General features: G+C 40.3%; 1 long non-coding RNA gene across 1 annotated transcript in view; it reads left to right on the forward strand.

Annotated features, from left to right (window-relative positions):
- The first annotated feature begins 3,870 nt into the window (after positions 1 to 3,870).
- LOC138067961 (uncharacterized) overlaps positions 3,871 to 14,894 on the forward strand; it is a 38,335-nt gene continuing 27,311 nt past the window's right edge. Inside the window, exon 1 of the long non-coding RNA XR_011142408.1 lies at positions 3,871 to 4,059. This is a non-coding gene — a long non-coding RNA (uncharacterized lncRNA). The remainder of the gene's footprint in view (positions 4,060 to 14,894) is intronic.

A 14,894-nucleotide genomic window follows, 5' to 3' on the forward strand; every position in this document is an offset into this window, starting at 1 on the left:
TCAGTGGGCAAGCAAGTCGTGATTGAGTTTCTAAGCTCCTTTCAGCCATAAACATGTTATAAGCAAAGGACAGACAAGGTCCCATTGCATCCCAGAACATCGCAGCTGCAGCTGTGGGCAGAGTGCTGCAGTCTCTCCTTCCCTTGCCTTTTGTCCAACCACTATAGCAGCTCTGCTTACTCAGGTACTCTCCTCTGCTGACTCCAATCCTGTCTGCTGTCAGCAGCAATGAGTGAGCAGAGCGTGAATTCAAATAAAAGGCAGAGATGTTCCGCTGGAGTGCTTTTTGGTGAAGATAGGCCCGAGCAAAATCCTGAATTTGAACTGCCCAAATAATTTCAATTCTTTACCATGAATAAAACGCCAGAGTTGAAGGAAAATACAATTCCAAGTATGTCTGCGGTTCATATTCTTAGAACAAAAAGTTACCTGGGGTACGCTTAAGCAGGGACAAATGTTCTCTCCTCCTTCCCATCCCTTTTCCCTGGAAATAAGATTCTCATCTAAATAATGGCTTTACGCTCTATTTGTAACCTTAGTCTTTATTTTTGGCTCTCTGCTACCCTTATTGATTTATAAATGCTTTCTTTTCCTCAGTATGTCCAATTGTTTTGAAGGATAATGGCATCATAGTGACAGTGGGCTTTCCCTACTCCTTTGATTCCCAGCAGGAGTAGAGATATGTGCGAGGGTCAAAGAGCTAGAGCATATTGATCTTTTTCTCCTTGGGCGAGAAGCAACTACAGTGAGCTCCTATCATCCAGGCAAGCTGATTATTTCCCGAAGAGGCTGCATCTGTCCTTTTGCAGCTGGAGAACTTTTGGCGCTTTGAAGATGTAATTAAGAGTAAGCTCCTAATTTATTTGGCTACATCTTATGGCAGCAGTTCCACCTGCCTGTTTTCTAGTGGTGAAGCTGCCTGAAGAGGCTGGGGATCCTCAACTCTCATTCCTGCCCTTCTGCCACAGTTATGCCAAGACAATTCTCTGGACTGTACTCTAAGTCACATCTCTGGAATGATCTAGGATGGAAAAGCAAGGCAATTTCTTAGCCTCAGGATTACTTAGCCCAGATCATCTCAGGGGTCAGGTTTGATGCACAGCCCCCTGAAGGCTGCCCAGCTAACAGGACTGGGAAGTGGCTATCGGGTAGGAATGGGCAGCTACAAAAAGAGGACATCCTCAGCACCCAAGGAGAGATCAGGCTGGGCAGTTACATCTCCTGACTCTGCGTTGTATATTCTAATCCTCTGGCCCTGTTCCCAAATAGCTTATGTGATCACACTGTATAATACACACGTGTGAGTGTGCATGTGTTTCAGCAAATTAGAGGCCGGATATTGACCCACCAAAGGCATTTTAGGTCCATATGTAAATCTGCAGCCTCTTTTATAGTGAAAAAGAGAGTAATGAATGTGAAGCAAACTTACTCAAAGGCTGTCCCCACAAGTAGTAGACCAGGCCTTCCTGAGAGATCTGTAGAGAGTTCTCCAGGTTTTGGATGGAAAATTACGGTTTAAATAACCCAAAATCACAATTTTATTTCTCGGTGACAGTGATGCCTGGATTCTTTATTCTCTGTCTCTGTAAAGTTAGCACTCTCAAGAAGATCCATCACTATTTTCCATTAGATCAGCGTAACAGAGGACAAAATAGATTTATAAGGCCATCTTCATGTGGGAGGGGTGAGAAAATCAGGCCTATTTCAGGCCTTATGTCTCTCCTGTTACCTGGACAGCCAGAGTTACCGCCTCGTGCAGCAGCCCTCAGCCCAGGCCCCCTGACCACAGGTGTGTGCAGGGAAGCAGCAGAGGTTTCCAGGTCTGCGTCTGCTCCCTTGTGGAAGCGGCGCGCTAACACACAGCACTCTGCGGACCTCTCTCTGGCCGCTCTGCCTCCTCCTCCTGCAGGCGGCTGGGCTCTTTAGCTGCGGTGCCACTCAGCAGGGGGGCAGAGCAATATCCAGCTGGCCAAAGCGGTGCTCCCAAAATATCTCCTGTAAAGTAGTGTCCTGAGATGGGTAGTAGTTCTCCTTCCAAGGCCTGCTGGTCTCAGGAGAACGCTTTTTTGGCTGGAAGCAAGGCAGTTTCATGAGTCAAAACCCTCTAGCTCAGGCTGTCCTATTTCTGCCAGCTCCCAGCAGTGAGACATCCCTGTGAGCAAATCATGCTTTTTTCAGTCACGAGGGCACAGCAGGCACCTGCAGACCTAAGCACCTGCAGAGTCACAGGTTTTTTTCCCACTCACAGCCTACATCCAGGTTCTGCTCTGTGAGCTGAGCAGTTCTGCTCGAGCTACAAGACCGTGGGAGAGTAGGGGAAAATTTACTGAAGAGCCAGATTTCCATGTGAAAGACAATATATAGAGTTAACTGGCACAGCTCCATTATTTGCTGCTTCAGAGCAGAAAGAGAGTTTTGGAATAAAAGGGAGAGGCTGAAAAATGCAAAACAGCAGCAGACTGTTCAGTAGCTAATTCGGAGAGATCAAAGAACAACATTCAATGTAATCTAACATACGTATGTGAAAATGATTGTGGTCAGGTCAGTGCTAGGTTCTGTAGTGGGAGAAGATCGCTAATAGAGGCACAGAGAGGGAATGAACGTTCATTCGCCCAAGTGGTAACAGAAGTCAGAAACTTGGGACAGCAAGAATGTCCAAGCGCACTGGAGGGGTTTAGGAGTTAAAACCAGGAATGCTCAGAGTGGTGGTAGTCATCATTAATAGTACTTACAAAATAAGCTCCAGATTTCACAATTTTGATCACAAGCATTTGTAGAAAATTCTCTCAGAAACTTCTGCCCATTTCTCAATCAACTATAAAGCTGACTTTTTCATTTTTAAGGACTTCTTGATTTTGTGATAATTTTTCTTGCTCTTCAGTCGGCTTCAAATATTTGGAGGGCCTTACATAGAGTCATTGTATGTACAGCCCACATAATTTTGGACTTCAGACACTCAACAGGGAGTAGGCAGGCAGTATGCTGTGATTATCTTTTCTTGCTGGTCGGTAGCATTTTGTTGCTGCTTGCTACCTACTGTACATCTGTTATTTAATCCTAACTTATATCTGACATAAGACTAGAATTTATTGTAAGATAATACAGGAAATCCTGTATGATAATTGTCAGAGCAGGATAAGAGTATGAGTAGTAGTTTACCATATGTGGGTAACTATTACCGGCAAGCTAGATCAATCTAGCTTGAGTTAAGCTGAAAAGAAGTTACAGCATATTTTACCTGAGGGTGGTACAGAGATGAGTTAGGACTTTCTGCACGTAAAAGGTTAGAAGCACACTGAGTGCCAATTACTCCACGAAGGAGAAGATGATATGGCCATACTTGAGTACCTTATATAGATTTAACTGTCTTACGCAGTAATATAAATTAACAGAAGAAAGGTCTGGTCCCCAGTTGCATTCATCTGTCCTTGAACTTGTACCCAGGAGATGCCCAAACAGTTCTTGAAAATCAGTTGCTCAGCTTAGGTAAGTTAAGGAAGCTATCTGCCATAACGGGTAATTACCCTACCGTAGATATCGTCGCAATACTGTTTACTCCTGATCTTGCATATCAGCCCTTCTTACATTTGTTTTTGTTTTCGTAATGTATCCACATAAGCATAATTTGCGTACAGTCCATACTTATCACTGTAGTGTGTGAATCCACCGTGTCATACCTGTTTCATTGCTCCCCGTTTACTTTTTGTGTTGTATGACTAAGTCATTTCATAACTTTTTTTTTTTTTTCACCTGTTGCTGCAGAAGCCAAATCTCTTTGGGCTGGCTCCTTGAATTCTTCTCCCTGTAATGTGGGGGGCAATACTACTTCTGTCATCTTTATACTTAAGCTGAAATTTCATCAGAGCACAGAAAGTTTTCTTTGTTTTGTCTTTGAACAGAGAGCCCCACAAAAGAGAGCCTTCGTCTTCAGTTGGTCTCCTTTAGATCTGACATCAGTACAAATGACAAAAACAATGCTGACTGTGGCAAGGGATGGGTCCTCAGCTGAAGATCTCATCCAGTCTATGGAAACTGCCACAGAGGGAAAAAAATGAAAAGGTACTATCCTCTTGTTGAAAAAGATTACATGACTTGCCTCAGACCACAAAGCAATGTCAAAAGACAGGAAAAGAAATGTGTAGACAACAGGACTGGGGGGTTGGGTGAAAATCAGCAAAGGAAGATGGTGATGTTCTGCTACAGCCACCAGATTGGTTTCAGCAGAAGTAGCTTCTGCTACGTGCAAGCCCAGCTCATCACCTTTTAAGTATTCACTCCAGAAAAGTCAAACCCTGTGTTTGCATCCTTTAATCAATTTCTTCCATAGCCACTAGCTGACGCTACAAGTAAAGCTCTCCTCTGTAGCAGTGAGCCAAAATGAACTATGAAGTGGGAGGAATTAAGATTTTTTTTTCCTCCTGGTTATTCTCCTCTCCTTTGAAAGGGTTATGATCTAGAGATGTGCCCTGCTCCTGAAATCTGGATTTGTCTAAATTGTCATCCATCCTGAAAGAATGCTATTCTCTCCTTTTATGGCACAATGGCTAAATAGGATGCATCTGGATTTTCAAATTCAATATCTTTTTCCTAAAGCATCTGCCATGTACTATTGTACTTGCAGAGTTAAATTATTTTCCAGTCATCTTAAACAAAGCTATATTCATGCATGAATACATCTTGGCCATCGTTCTCTAGACATCAATAGCGTCCGTCTCTGTACTACTGGATAAATCTTTTTAGTTTTACCTTCTTTTATAAAGTAGACCTTGAGCAGTTTCAATTGTTTAAATAAATGATATCAGATAGGACTAATTGTTCATTGATTGCCTGTTTTGTCTCGTGTGTTGCCTTGTTCTGTCAGTTCTGCTAGGGGGTTAATAGAAAAGTTACGCCTTTTGACACTAGAAACAGAAAATCATCTCTGTGGAAAAAATTGCCTGTGAGTTTTTAAGCAACTATGCAAAACTCAATTCTTTCCCTTGGAGATCTCATCTCCCTATTACTGAGAGTAGAAAAGACACAAGAAGCATATGCAACCTGTAGCACGTACGCAATATTGAAATAATGAGTATATCATAAAAATCTTGCATTTAGATGCAAAAACCCTTCAATTTCAATTCCGCCTATCAGCAAAAGGACCCCGACCCTATGAAGATTAACGTCTTTGCGCTGTGCGTGATTGCACTGATGTAAGTCAGACTACTTGCAGTGCATAATAGTAACTATAAGTGTACATTTTTACCACTCCCAGCCTAAATATTGTAAAACATTACACCGCTGTTCGTGACTTGCTTTTTTTTTCTCCACATCTCTCAGTTTCTAAACTGGCAAAACTTCAGTTCAGTTATTTAGAAGAATAAAATCTCTAACAGGGACAAAAAATACATTAAAAAAATTTTTTTTTAATTCCTTCTACTTAGGAATGCCTATTAGTCCATTCCCATCTTTTCTACTCTTTCCCTTTACCTTATTTCCCAGGTTCCACAGCTCCGTCAGGAATAAAAGTGTGTGCATAAAACCAGTTAATATTTTTCTTGTATCATAGTCCGTAATTTGTGGCTGTAGAAATCCAAATAAAATATAAGTGTGGCACTAACCCTATGATACTGACACAAATGTAGTTCAGATATCATTTATGGAAGTATGAATCTAAAATTAGGAATAAATGTGACCCAAATGGTGTATATCTAAATGTTCTCAAAGTCACCTCAGTTATGGCTCCATAACCCTGGATTGCTTTATCTCTAGCCAAAGTACAGTTAAAACAAGGTCATCATGTATGTTACATGGTTTAGTCTTGGTTAGATTCTGGGCAGCAGGGGAGGAGGATCGTATGAGTGGTATCAGCCTAAGTAGAAAGAGAGGGACTGAGGGAAGAAAATAAGAAGCTGAGTGGGGAATGGGATAGAAATTTTTCTCCTCAAATGAAGAGCTAATGTAGGGAACTACTCCCTTTAAAACATCACCTTCGTCTGTCCTTCACATCTCGCACCCTTCCCATCATTTGTCAGCACTTGCTGTTGCCTGTCTGTGCTTGTTCATTGGGGCTGACATCCCAGGCAAGATTATTTTATGTTTCTGAGGTGTTTGTACCTCACCTAAATATAAGGGTTCAGATCAAAGAGTTTAAATATTAATGCCTTTCAGCCCAATCTCAGAGAAGATCCCAGTGCTCCAGACACTGTACAGATACTGAGCTAAAAGGCTGTCCCAAGAGTCCTAGTGCAGTATAAAACAGGTGATGGATGGATGGATGCGGACATGGGAGGCTCTGGAGACCATACTGGTCCACTGTTGAGGTCCGTCAGCTGGCTGATCAGCTGAGGCCTTTGAGTTCTGTGGGAATGAAAAAGTAATAAGCAAGTGACTAGTTGTAGGCTGGCAAAATACTCCCGTCTTTGGCAGCTCATGCAAACCTGTAGCTCCTCATCCCTTCCACCAAGGCACTGGGCCATAGTAAAAAGGCTATGTACTGTGCTGCAATATATTGGAAGAATGGCACAATGTAAAAATGGCAAAAACGACAAGAAAGAAAAAAGAAGGGGAGGGGAAACATGGAGAGAAGCAGTTGGTTTCTCTAAGCTTCATTTATTAGAGTTTTCTGCTGTTCTGTCCCCTCTGGATAAAGAGCTGTCCATTCTCGATGACTGCTTTGAAAGCTCTAATTACCATACCCTAGGATATCCGTTCTTACAAGAGTCTAAATAAGACCTTAGGGGAAATAGGAAAGGCTCCTCAAACTCTGGAGGAAGTTGGCATTTAGGAAATCATTGCATTCACTTTTTAAGTTCAAAAGAGTATGCAGTTTATTTAAAGTTTTCTCAGGCATTTTCTCTATCCTTTAATTAATTCTGATTTCAAACAAACAGCATAAGGGAAACCAGAGCACAGATGCCAGGGTGACTATCCCAAGGAAGCTAGGAAGAGCTGTGTACAGTTCTTGCAGCTTGTTTCATATAAACGTTGCAGCTACTTCAATCCTTGTGCTTTATATGTACAGGCTGCGTCACTGTCGAAAATGTATCTTTCTTCAGGTTCAGCACTGGCTGATTTTGACAGAAAAACAGGAATTTTTTTCTCAATTTTTTGGCTCATTTTTAAAATGTTTACTTTCAGGTCGTTAATACTTTTCCTCATATGTATAACATGCACACTATCATTGAGCAACAAACATTGCAGGACAATACTTAAAAGTATTTAATGAAGAAATTAAATCACATCCTAAGTTAGAAAAGACATGATCTTAATAGCTCGCTCAGGACAAAGGTTGATCGATGGGCAAAAATAGGATCAAATTAATAATAAAAGACTGAACAGCTCTTTTTGATCCTTGATTCTGCAAAGATTTCCATTTTGTTCAAAACACAACAGAACTTGTCATGTCTCCCACAAAAAAACTCTAGAGAAATAGAAGCACAAATCGCAGTGTTTTTTGGTAGAATACCTGATCTCTTTTGGATCCTTTGACTTGGCTCTCTGTCATAGAACTCATTATTTAAGTAAAAAATGTACTTATTTAGCTTTTTACCAAGACTACTGTTTATGTACTCAAGATTAGTTTTCTTTCTCAGAAGATATGACCTAATTCTTCTCTGCTGTTAGAGCCCACTGCTTGCTTTCTGCCGTCTGCATGATTTTTATTCTAAGCTAAATAGTTAAAGAGTAATTTAAGAGCAACGATAAGCATCTACTAGCTTCTTACTGCATTGCTAATGCTTTCATGGAATGTAGCAGATTCTTAAATATTTAATATGACTCACTTTCCCCTTTAACCATTCCCTCCTCTGTGAAAGATCTCATGAAATATGAATTTTGCCTGTGTACTGTATTGCAAACGCTAATGGTGTTTAAGTCATTTTGGTCATATTACACATGCAGCTTCTGTGCAAAAGGTAGAGAAAATGCTGAGTGGATGTTCTCCTGTTCCTAACAGAAGTTTGAAGTTTTCCACAGTCACTCCAATGCCCTGCTAAGGATTAAGATCAAGAACTGGAATGGGTTATAGAGAGCAAACTGATCGTTCCAATCACTGGAATGAACCAGGCAGAATACAATTGCTTATGCACATGGAAATTCAACACCAGCCTTTATGTCAGCCTTTACAACTGTTTTGAAAACAAAATTTTGCAAAGGGTTCGTTTTCAAAACCAATTTTTCACGTACATTCATGTACAAAAAGACCAACTACTCAAAGGTGCAGCAATTTCATTTGTTTATGTGGTTGTTAATCTCAGGTTCAGAAAGATGCGCAGAAACAGCTAATTTTAGAAATTATATCTGGAGAAAACAATCAAGCCACGTAACCAGCATTCTTCAACAGCTCAGTTGGCAATCAGGAGCCAGGTCGTGAAGGGTGTTGCTGTCACTTAAGGGTGTTGAGCTGAACTATGACAGCTGTAGACCAGCTGTCTCGTTAAAGATTGCATCAGATCAAATATACATATTGAACTGTGGTACATGTTGGTCGTATCTATGTGATAAACACCATTTGCCATGTGTTTTGAATGGCTCATCTGCTTCCTGCTTACTCTCCCAGCTACACAATGGCTGTGCCTGACACTTGAAACCTTTGAGCAATGTCCTAGATAAACGTGGTTTTTAAAAGGGTTGAATTACTTCCAATTCCTTCCCCATTTTCTGATGCTAGAGTTGGATGATTTTATGTGAGTCATGAATATTAGGATAAATATTTTTAATCCTTAGAAAGGAATTTGGGTGCAGTTCTTCCCAACTGCACAAAAAAGCAGTTTTCTTGCCAGAGTATGTTTGATGTATTAGGCTCTAAATGAGAGATTTTAGGAGCATAGCAAGCCCTGTCTAGATAGTACATTACATCTTACAGACAGAAAGTTTTCATAGTGTACAGAGGTAATGTGGCAACATGAAGTTTCCTTCAAAACCCAAGTTTTTTAATTTGCATGGTTATAGAGAAGGACTTGCCAATATGAATCTGGAAAAGCTCGAAACCATGACCTTAAATCTAAACGTGTTTGACTCTATCGTATTTTATCAGCTCATGACTTTTATGAGGCCTCCTGCTGTTTGGATCCTTTGAGTTGGCAATATGTAGTAATTCCTACTAGTGATTTTTCTCTCCTATTTGGGCATGAACAGTTGGATTCTAGGTGTTATTACGGCCAATCTTTATGAACTGATACGTAGTACAAACAACATTTTAAAATATAAAAGCGTTATTCCTGTTTGGCAACATCTACATAGCTTGAAAGAAATACGGTTCTCAGTTTTATGCCAAAGAGAGATTGATACACGGAATAAGTTGAAACGTATCAAAAAATTAGTATATTTGCTCCTCCCTTAAACCCCCCCCCCCCCCACACACACACACACAATCCTTGCTCCTTTCCCCCAGAGGTCAGTTTTCTGTTCATAGCCGAATGACTGAATAGCAGAGAGAAAAAATCCTCCAGAAAATTTGATATTTTCCATGACAGAAGAATTCTTGAAGAATAGATGTTTTCACATTCTTCCCTCTCTCTTTGTAAACGTATGTGAAACAAGATGGATATCATTAAATCTTTGCTTGCCATTTTCATGCTACCTAATTTTTAAGTGCTCCCAATATCGTTTGGTGCTGCAGATTAGCAGTACAATGTTAGGTGTCTTCAGACAGGGCAAAATACAAGTTTTAAGGCAGTCCCCTTGCAGTAATGCCTTGGTGAAGACAGACTGCTTTTTCAGCCTTGAGTTCCTTAGCGATGTTTACTTGACCTGTCAGTAGGAGTGAGATTAGTGAACTCGCTTGTTTACTGCTTTGAAAGTTTCAGCAGTGCATGTATTTAGACAGTACCTCCAAAGGTTCCTGTTAGGAAGGTAAAAGGAACAGGAAACTTACACTGGTAAATATTACCGAGACTGTGGGTAATCATAAAGCAAATGGCTTGTTGTAGTTAAGCAAAGAGAAAAACAGATTGTAAAATGGCTGATTAAGTCGTTACATCAATGATGACTTGTAGAGAAACAACTCCTTTTTTAAAAACAAAACCACTCAGTGGCTATGAAGCCACTCATGGCTTGTGAGACATCCTGCCTTGCTTCTTGAAAATCCTGTGGTGCAGGAGAAAATACAGAAGAACAGATTCATAAACTTGTATCAAGTTCAAGCTATAGATTTTCTAAACAAAAGCAGTTTAACAAAGCATAGAGAGTTAGTGGCGTTTTATTAATAGAGAGAAAGAAACAAAGATAAGGGAGGTTTATCTGGCTAGTATCTGGGATGTGAGTAAAAATGAAGAATGAGAGTACAGCGGTCTACTATTAAATTTGTCATTCTTCCCATTATACTTCACATTTACTGTAAGTTTCATGTTAGCATTAAATACCTCAGCTTACCTCTGGAAAAATAAGAATGAAAGACTTAATGAAGAACTTCCACTTGTTCAGTGAAAGAATACAATCACCATGAAAAAAATGCTAAAACAAGACTTACTGCAATCAGGGAGCAGTGATAATCTCCCTATGATATTTTAAAGAGGAGAGCACCGTTTCCTTTTCCTTAGTGCAAAGAGGCCCATTTTCACTATAGCTTCCACAGAAAGTCTTATCATTTTTAATCAGTCATAGGAAGAAGTACTTCATAGGGCTTTAAGAAATGGATTTCTTAGGTCTTGCAGCAGCCCGGACACAGGTATGTATACAGGTTAGCTTCTGCTTCCCAGAACCTGCTACGTGCTACACTTGGGATCCACTTTGAGTAACTTATTAGCATCCTGACATGCTTTCCTGGTGCTCGAACAAGCCTCTGAAGAGAACTAGCCCGCAGTGTTCCAAATAATCTCATATGCCTATTCATATGTATTTCACAATATATCCTGGATATGTTATATCTTTGGTTAAGTATGAACTCCTGAGACAGGAAAGACACATTCAAACAAGGAACAGAAAACAAGGAGAGTAACAAAAAAAAGATGACAACTTCCGTAGGCGTTCAAATTTATTTCACTACTCTTTGTATTTCCCCAAACCTGTCATTTATATTTATTCCTAGCAAATATTTCACTTGGGTAAGAGGGTACTTCTGACTGTATTGCTTTATTTTATTTTCTGAGTTGCTTCGGGGTTGTTTATGTGAGGAAAATATAGAAAACATAACAAACAGTTTGTTAACTACCTGCAGCGTTAAATACCAGATGGCGTTCGGAGGGTGCAGTATTTCATTCCTGATGCTGGAACAAGTCAAAAAGCCAAAATGAAACTGAGCATATTAGAGATTTCTAATCAAAATAATTTCTATTTTTGAGAAGCAAATACATTCTCAGTTTTCATTTTTACCAATTCCATCCAATGTTTTTCTCCCCATGTTTTTCTTTTTTTGTTTTATAAAAGCTACTGTGATTAATTTCCATATTCTGTATATTCAAGCTGAAAATAATCTATATTTTCTCATATAAGTTTTTAACAATCTAAATTAAATAGGAATAAATGCACAAGATAAAAGCAAATCAAGTTTTTATCAGTGTGTGAAATGTTTTCCAGGAGATTGGCAGACTATTTTTATGGGATCCTGAAACCAGAAAGAAGAAAATATTCAGAAAGTTTTCTTTGGAAAAGTTTTGTTCATGTATGTCTCTCGTTGCCCCATGGAATCTGTTTTTCCCAGAGAATCTTCTTTGTGCCATCATTTCAATTTAAGACACATTAAAGATATGTGCATTGATGTAAAAGGGAGATAGTTATTCTTCGGTTCTTCTGCAGTGGCTGGGGTTCCCTTCTAGCTGCCTACTGCTAGGGACATGTCATTTTCTGTTGTCCTTAGTTACATTTTGCTCAAACTACATCTGTCTTGCAAATTGGCTTGGGGTAAAATCTTCATCCTGCTGAAGTCAATGGAAATTTTAATACTGGCCGTAATTACATCCTGAGATCTGAGAAGGACATGGCATATCACATATTGCAAGTTCCTTCTTCTTTACAATGAAAGAGATTATGCTGCAGCACGTATGAAGGCTCTCTGTACTCTCATGGACCTGCTGCCATGTTTCCGTGCCTTTTGTATTCTTCTACTGTATTATTTCTCAGGGATGTTTTGAAGAGTGCTGTCAGCATGCCACCACATTTGCAACAGCAACTGCACATCAGTGACTTTTAGGACAGATGTTATTCTAACTCGATATAAAAATAACATATCACTGAACAGAATGAGCATGTGAAATGTATCTGAACGTCACAGGATAGCCCCAGTATCTACTTGGAGCTACATTTCCTCTGAACTGAAAACAGACATCATCTCATACATTGTAGTGTCCTGAAGAAGGCAAGAAACACCAGTCCTGTTTTTCTGTGTACCACAAGGTCCACAACAGTAATGAGTAAGATGAGATGTTTGTTTTGTCTACCTTCCACATTCAATGTGTTCTTAGTCATATACAATTACATATCTTCCTAAGATGGGACATGTTCTGGAAGATGGTGCATCGATGAGGCCTCTGCAAGGCCTTTGCAACTCTAGACCAAGTCAGGAAATTTTCCAAAGCCAAAGTTTATATTCCCAGTGTTAGCAATGTTCGTTTCTGTGTGTGTACACACGCACACATTTCCCTCCTATCGCCAAGTTTCAAACGTGCCTGGAGCAAAGCATCACCATACGCCTCTCCTTTTCTTTGTCCCTCTGAAGAAAGAATTTCCCCTTGCCGTGAGCAATGAGGCATGGCTATGTCTGCATTCCACACCCAGCTGGAGGAGGGCTAAGTTGAACGTTTTCTCCTGAAGATGGAAAGGAGATCAACAGATTGCCTTTATCTGATAAGCTTCCACTGTTGTGTGTTTACAGTTAGGAAGTTTAGCTGCGATCCCCAAGGAAAACAGGCTCAGGTTTTCTCTAGACTCCTATAATGCACGACCTCTTCAACTCGTTACTGATGATCAAATCCGGGTAAGTTAAGTTTAATTTTTGCTGTGGGGTGAAGTCAAACCATGTATGGAAAGCAGTCACAGGAGGCTTGGAGTAAAGATGCACTATCATAATTAGACCTAGGTTTCATGATAAAGGATCTGTCGAGCACATGAAGTCATACATCTTGGGCTATGGTATGGTCCAGAACACACACCAACGGAATCATAATGGACAGGTGAGGTGCAGGTACCGTTTCTGTGCCACAGGAGGTATTCGCAGTGATACAGATTACACCTGCACTCCCTCCAGACTGTTCTTATTCTGGTGCCGGGGTTAGTCTTCCGAAATGAAACTAGGACTGAGATTTTGTAGTCATTACTAAGGAGCATGTTAATTTTCACTACCTAAACACATAATAGCGAGGGTAAATGCACTCTTCCTACATGCTTTCCTTTTCAAATTTCAGTTGGGTATGGTATTCTGCCTTTTCAATAGAAGGACTGTAGAATTATGTGCTGAAAGCATGCCATATTCTAATCAAGAAATGGCTGCATTTCGCTCTACACAATGTAAAGATTTTTATCTGTTCCCTATGAATTTTATTAAGATCCTGAGACATATTATTGTTTACTATTTGTGAAAGCCTGTTGAGATCCCGTGAGGAAAGACAATACAGATAAGTGTTGATCTACAGCCCTGGATCTTGTTTGGCTAAGCTTGGAGGGAAACAACTCCTTTTTTGTCATTTGTCTGTTTTTTACTATTTATCCTTTCTACATTTCAGAAAAGTATTATAATTGACCTGTAAAAATAAACTTACATTTTCTTTGGAAATGTCCAATTTGAGAACAAACAGGAGAAAGTATCTGGAATCTTTATCCACAGCCTCAATTTTTTGTTTATTTCAAACAGCTCTTATAAGAAAAGCTCTATTAACTGATCATTTCACTCGAGCACTTATACAAGTATGTTACATCAGTTGAGCAGCTGTGACTCAAATCTCTGGCCGCTAATTTATACACATCCCTGTCCTCTTTCTTTTTTCGTCTCTGTGTTCCTAGATCTCTTTATTCATACGCAGCAAATTATTTAAATCCTAAACCCTGAGATTTCTGAAGCTAGAAATATCTTGGCTCTATTGCAAGTGAGACAAATTTCCATGGGAAAGGAAGGGCTGGAAGCAAGAAAGGGTAAGTAATTAGATTTCAGTGAAAGCTATTAATTTTTTTCTTAGGCTGTATGTGCCTTCTTCCTACCCTTTCCTCTCCTTCTATACAAACACTGCTGGTACCCCGTAGTACAGTACTAGAGATGTGTGCTGTGAAAGTGTACTGTGAGTTTTAAAGTGCTTTTCTGGGTCCTGAGATTTTTCTGAGATAATCTTTCCATTGCTGGATAGCAGTGCAGAAGAAAGAGGAATGAATGCCCAGTTTTGCCTCTCTGGGCTGTGCTGCTGGAGAGCATGCTTGTTTTCCCTTCATTGCTGTGATAGTTGTACAGTGCGGTGAACCAGCCCAGGGCTCAGTATGAGTTGCAAAGCTTTCCAGAGAGCCTGAGGAGATGCTCAGGCCTGATCTGAACGTCACGTTGCTGTGGCTGTACTTCTGCCTGAGCCAGAGTCCAGTGAGTGTGAAGTTGTCCCCACTAACTGCACATTACTGCAGTCACTGCACCTCTTTGTCCTTGAGGAGCAGCAGTGGACTGGCACTGGAGCAGAAAGATGAGTGGTCATACTGGAGAGAAGCCGTGGAGACAGAGAAGGGGCATGAGACAGCTCTAAGGAGAAGGCAGAAACATTCAGCTTAAGCTTCTGCAAGAAGGAGAACCTGTCCATGCTGCAGATTATTACTGCCCCATCTGAGAAAGGCAGACGTGTGCATCTTTTTTAACATTCCCTAGGAAATTCCCATGTCCACAGCACTGGTCTCTGCTTCAGACAGAAGGCTGGCCTCTGGGCCGTGAATACTGTGAGCATTCTGTAAAGGTGAAGAGGTGTTTCCACGCTAGAGAAATAACTAAAAGGAGGAAGAGAAAATAATGGTTG

This window comes from Struthio camelus, chromosome 1, assembly GCF_040807025.1.
Source record: "Struthio camelus isolate bStrCam1 chromosome 1, bStrCam1.hap1, whole genome shotgun sequence".
In the NCBI taxonomy this organism is placed as follows: domain Eukaryota; kingdom Metazoa; phylum Chordata; class Aves; order Struthioniformes; family Struthionidae; genus Struthio; species Struthio camelus.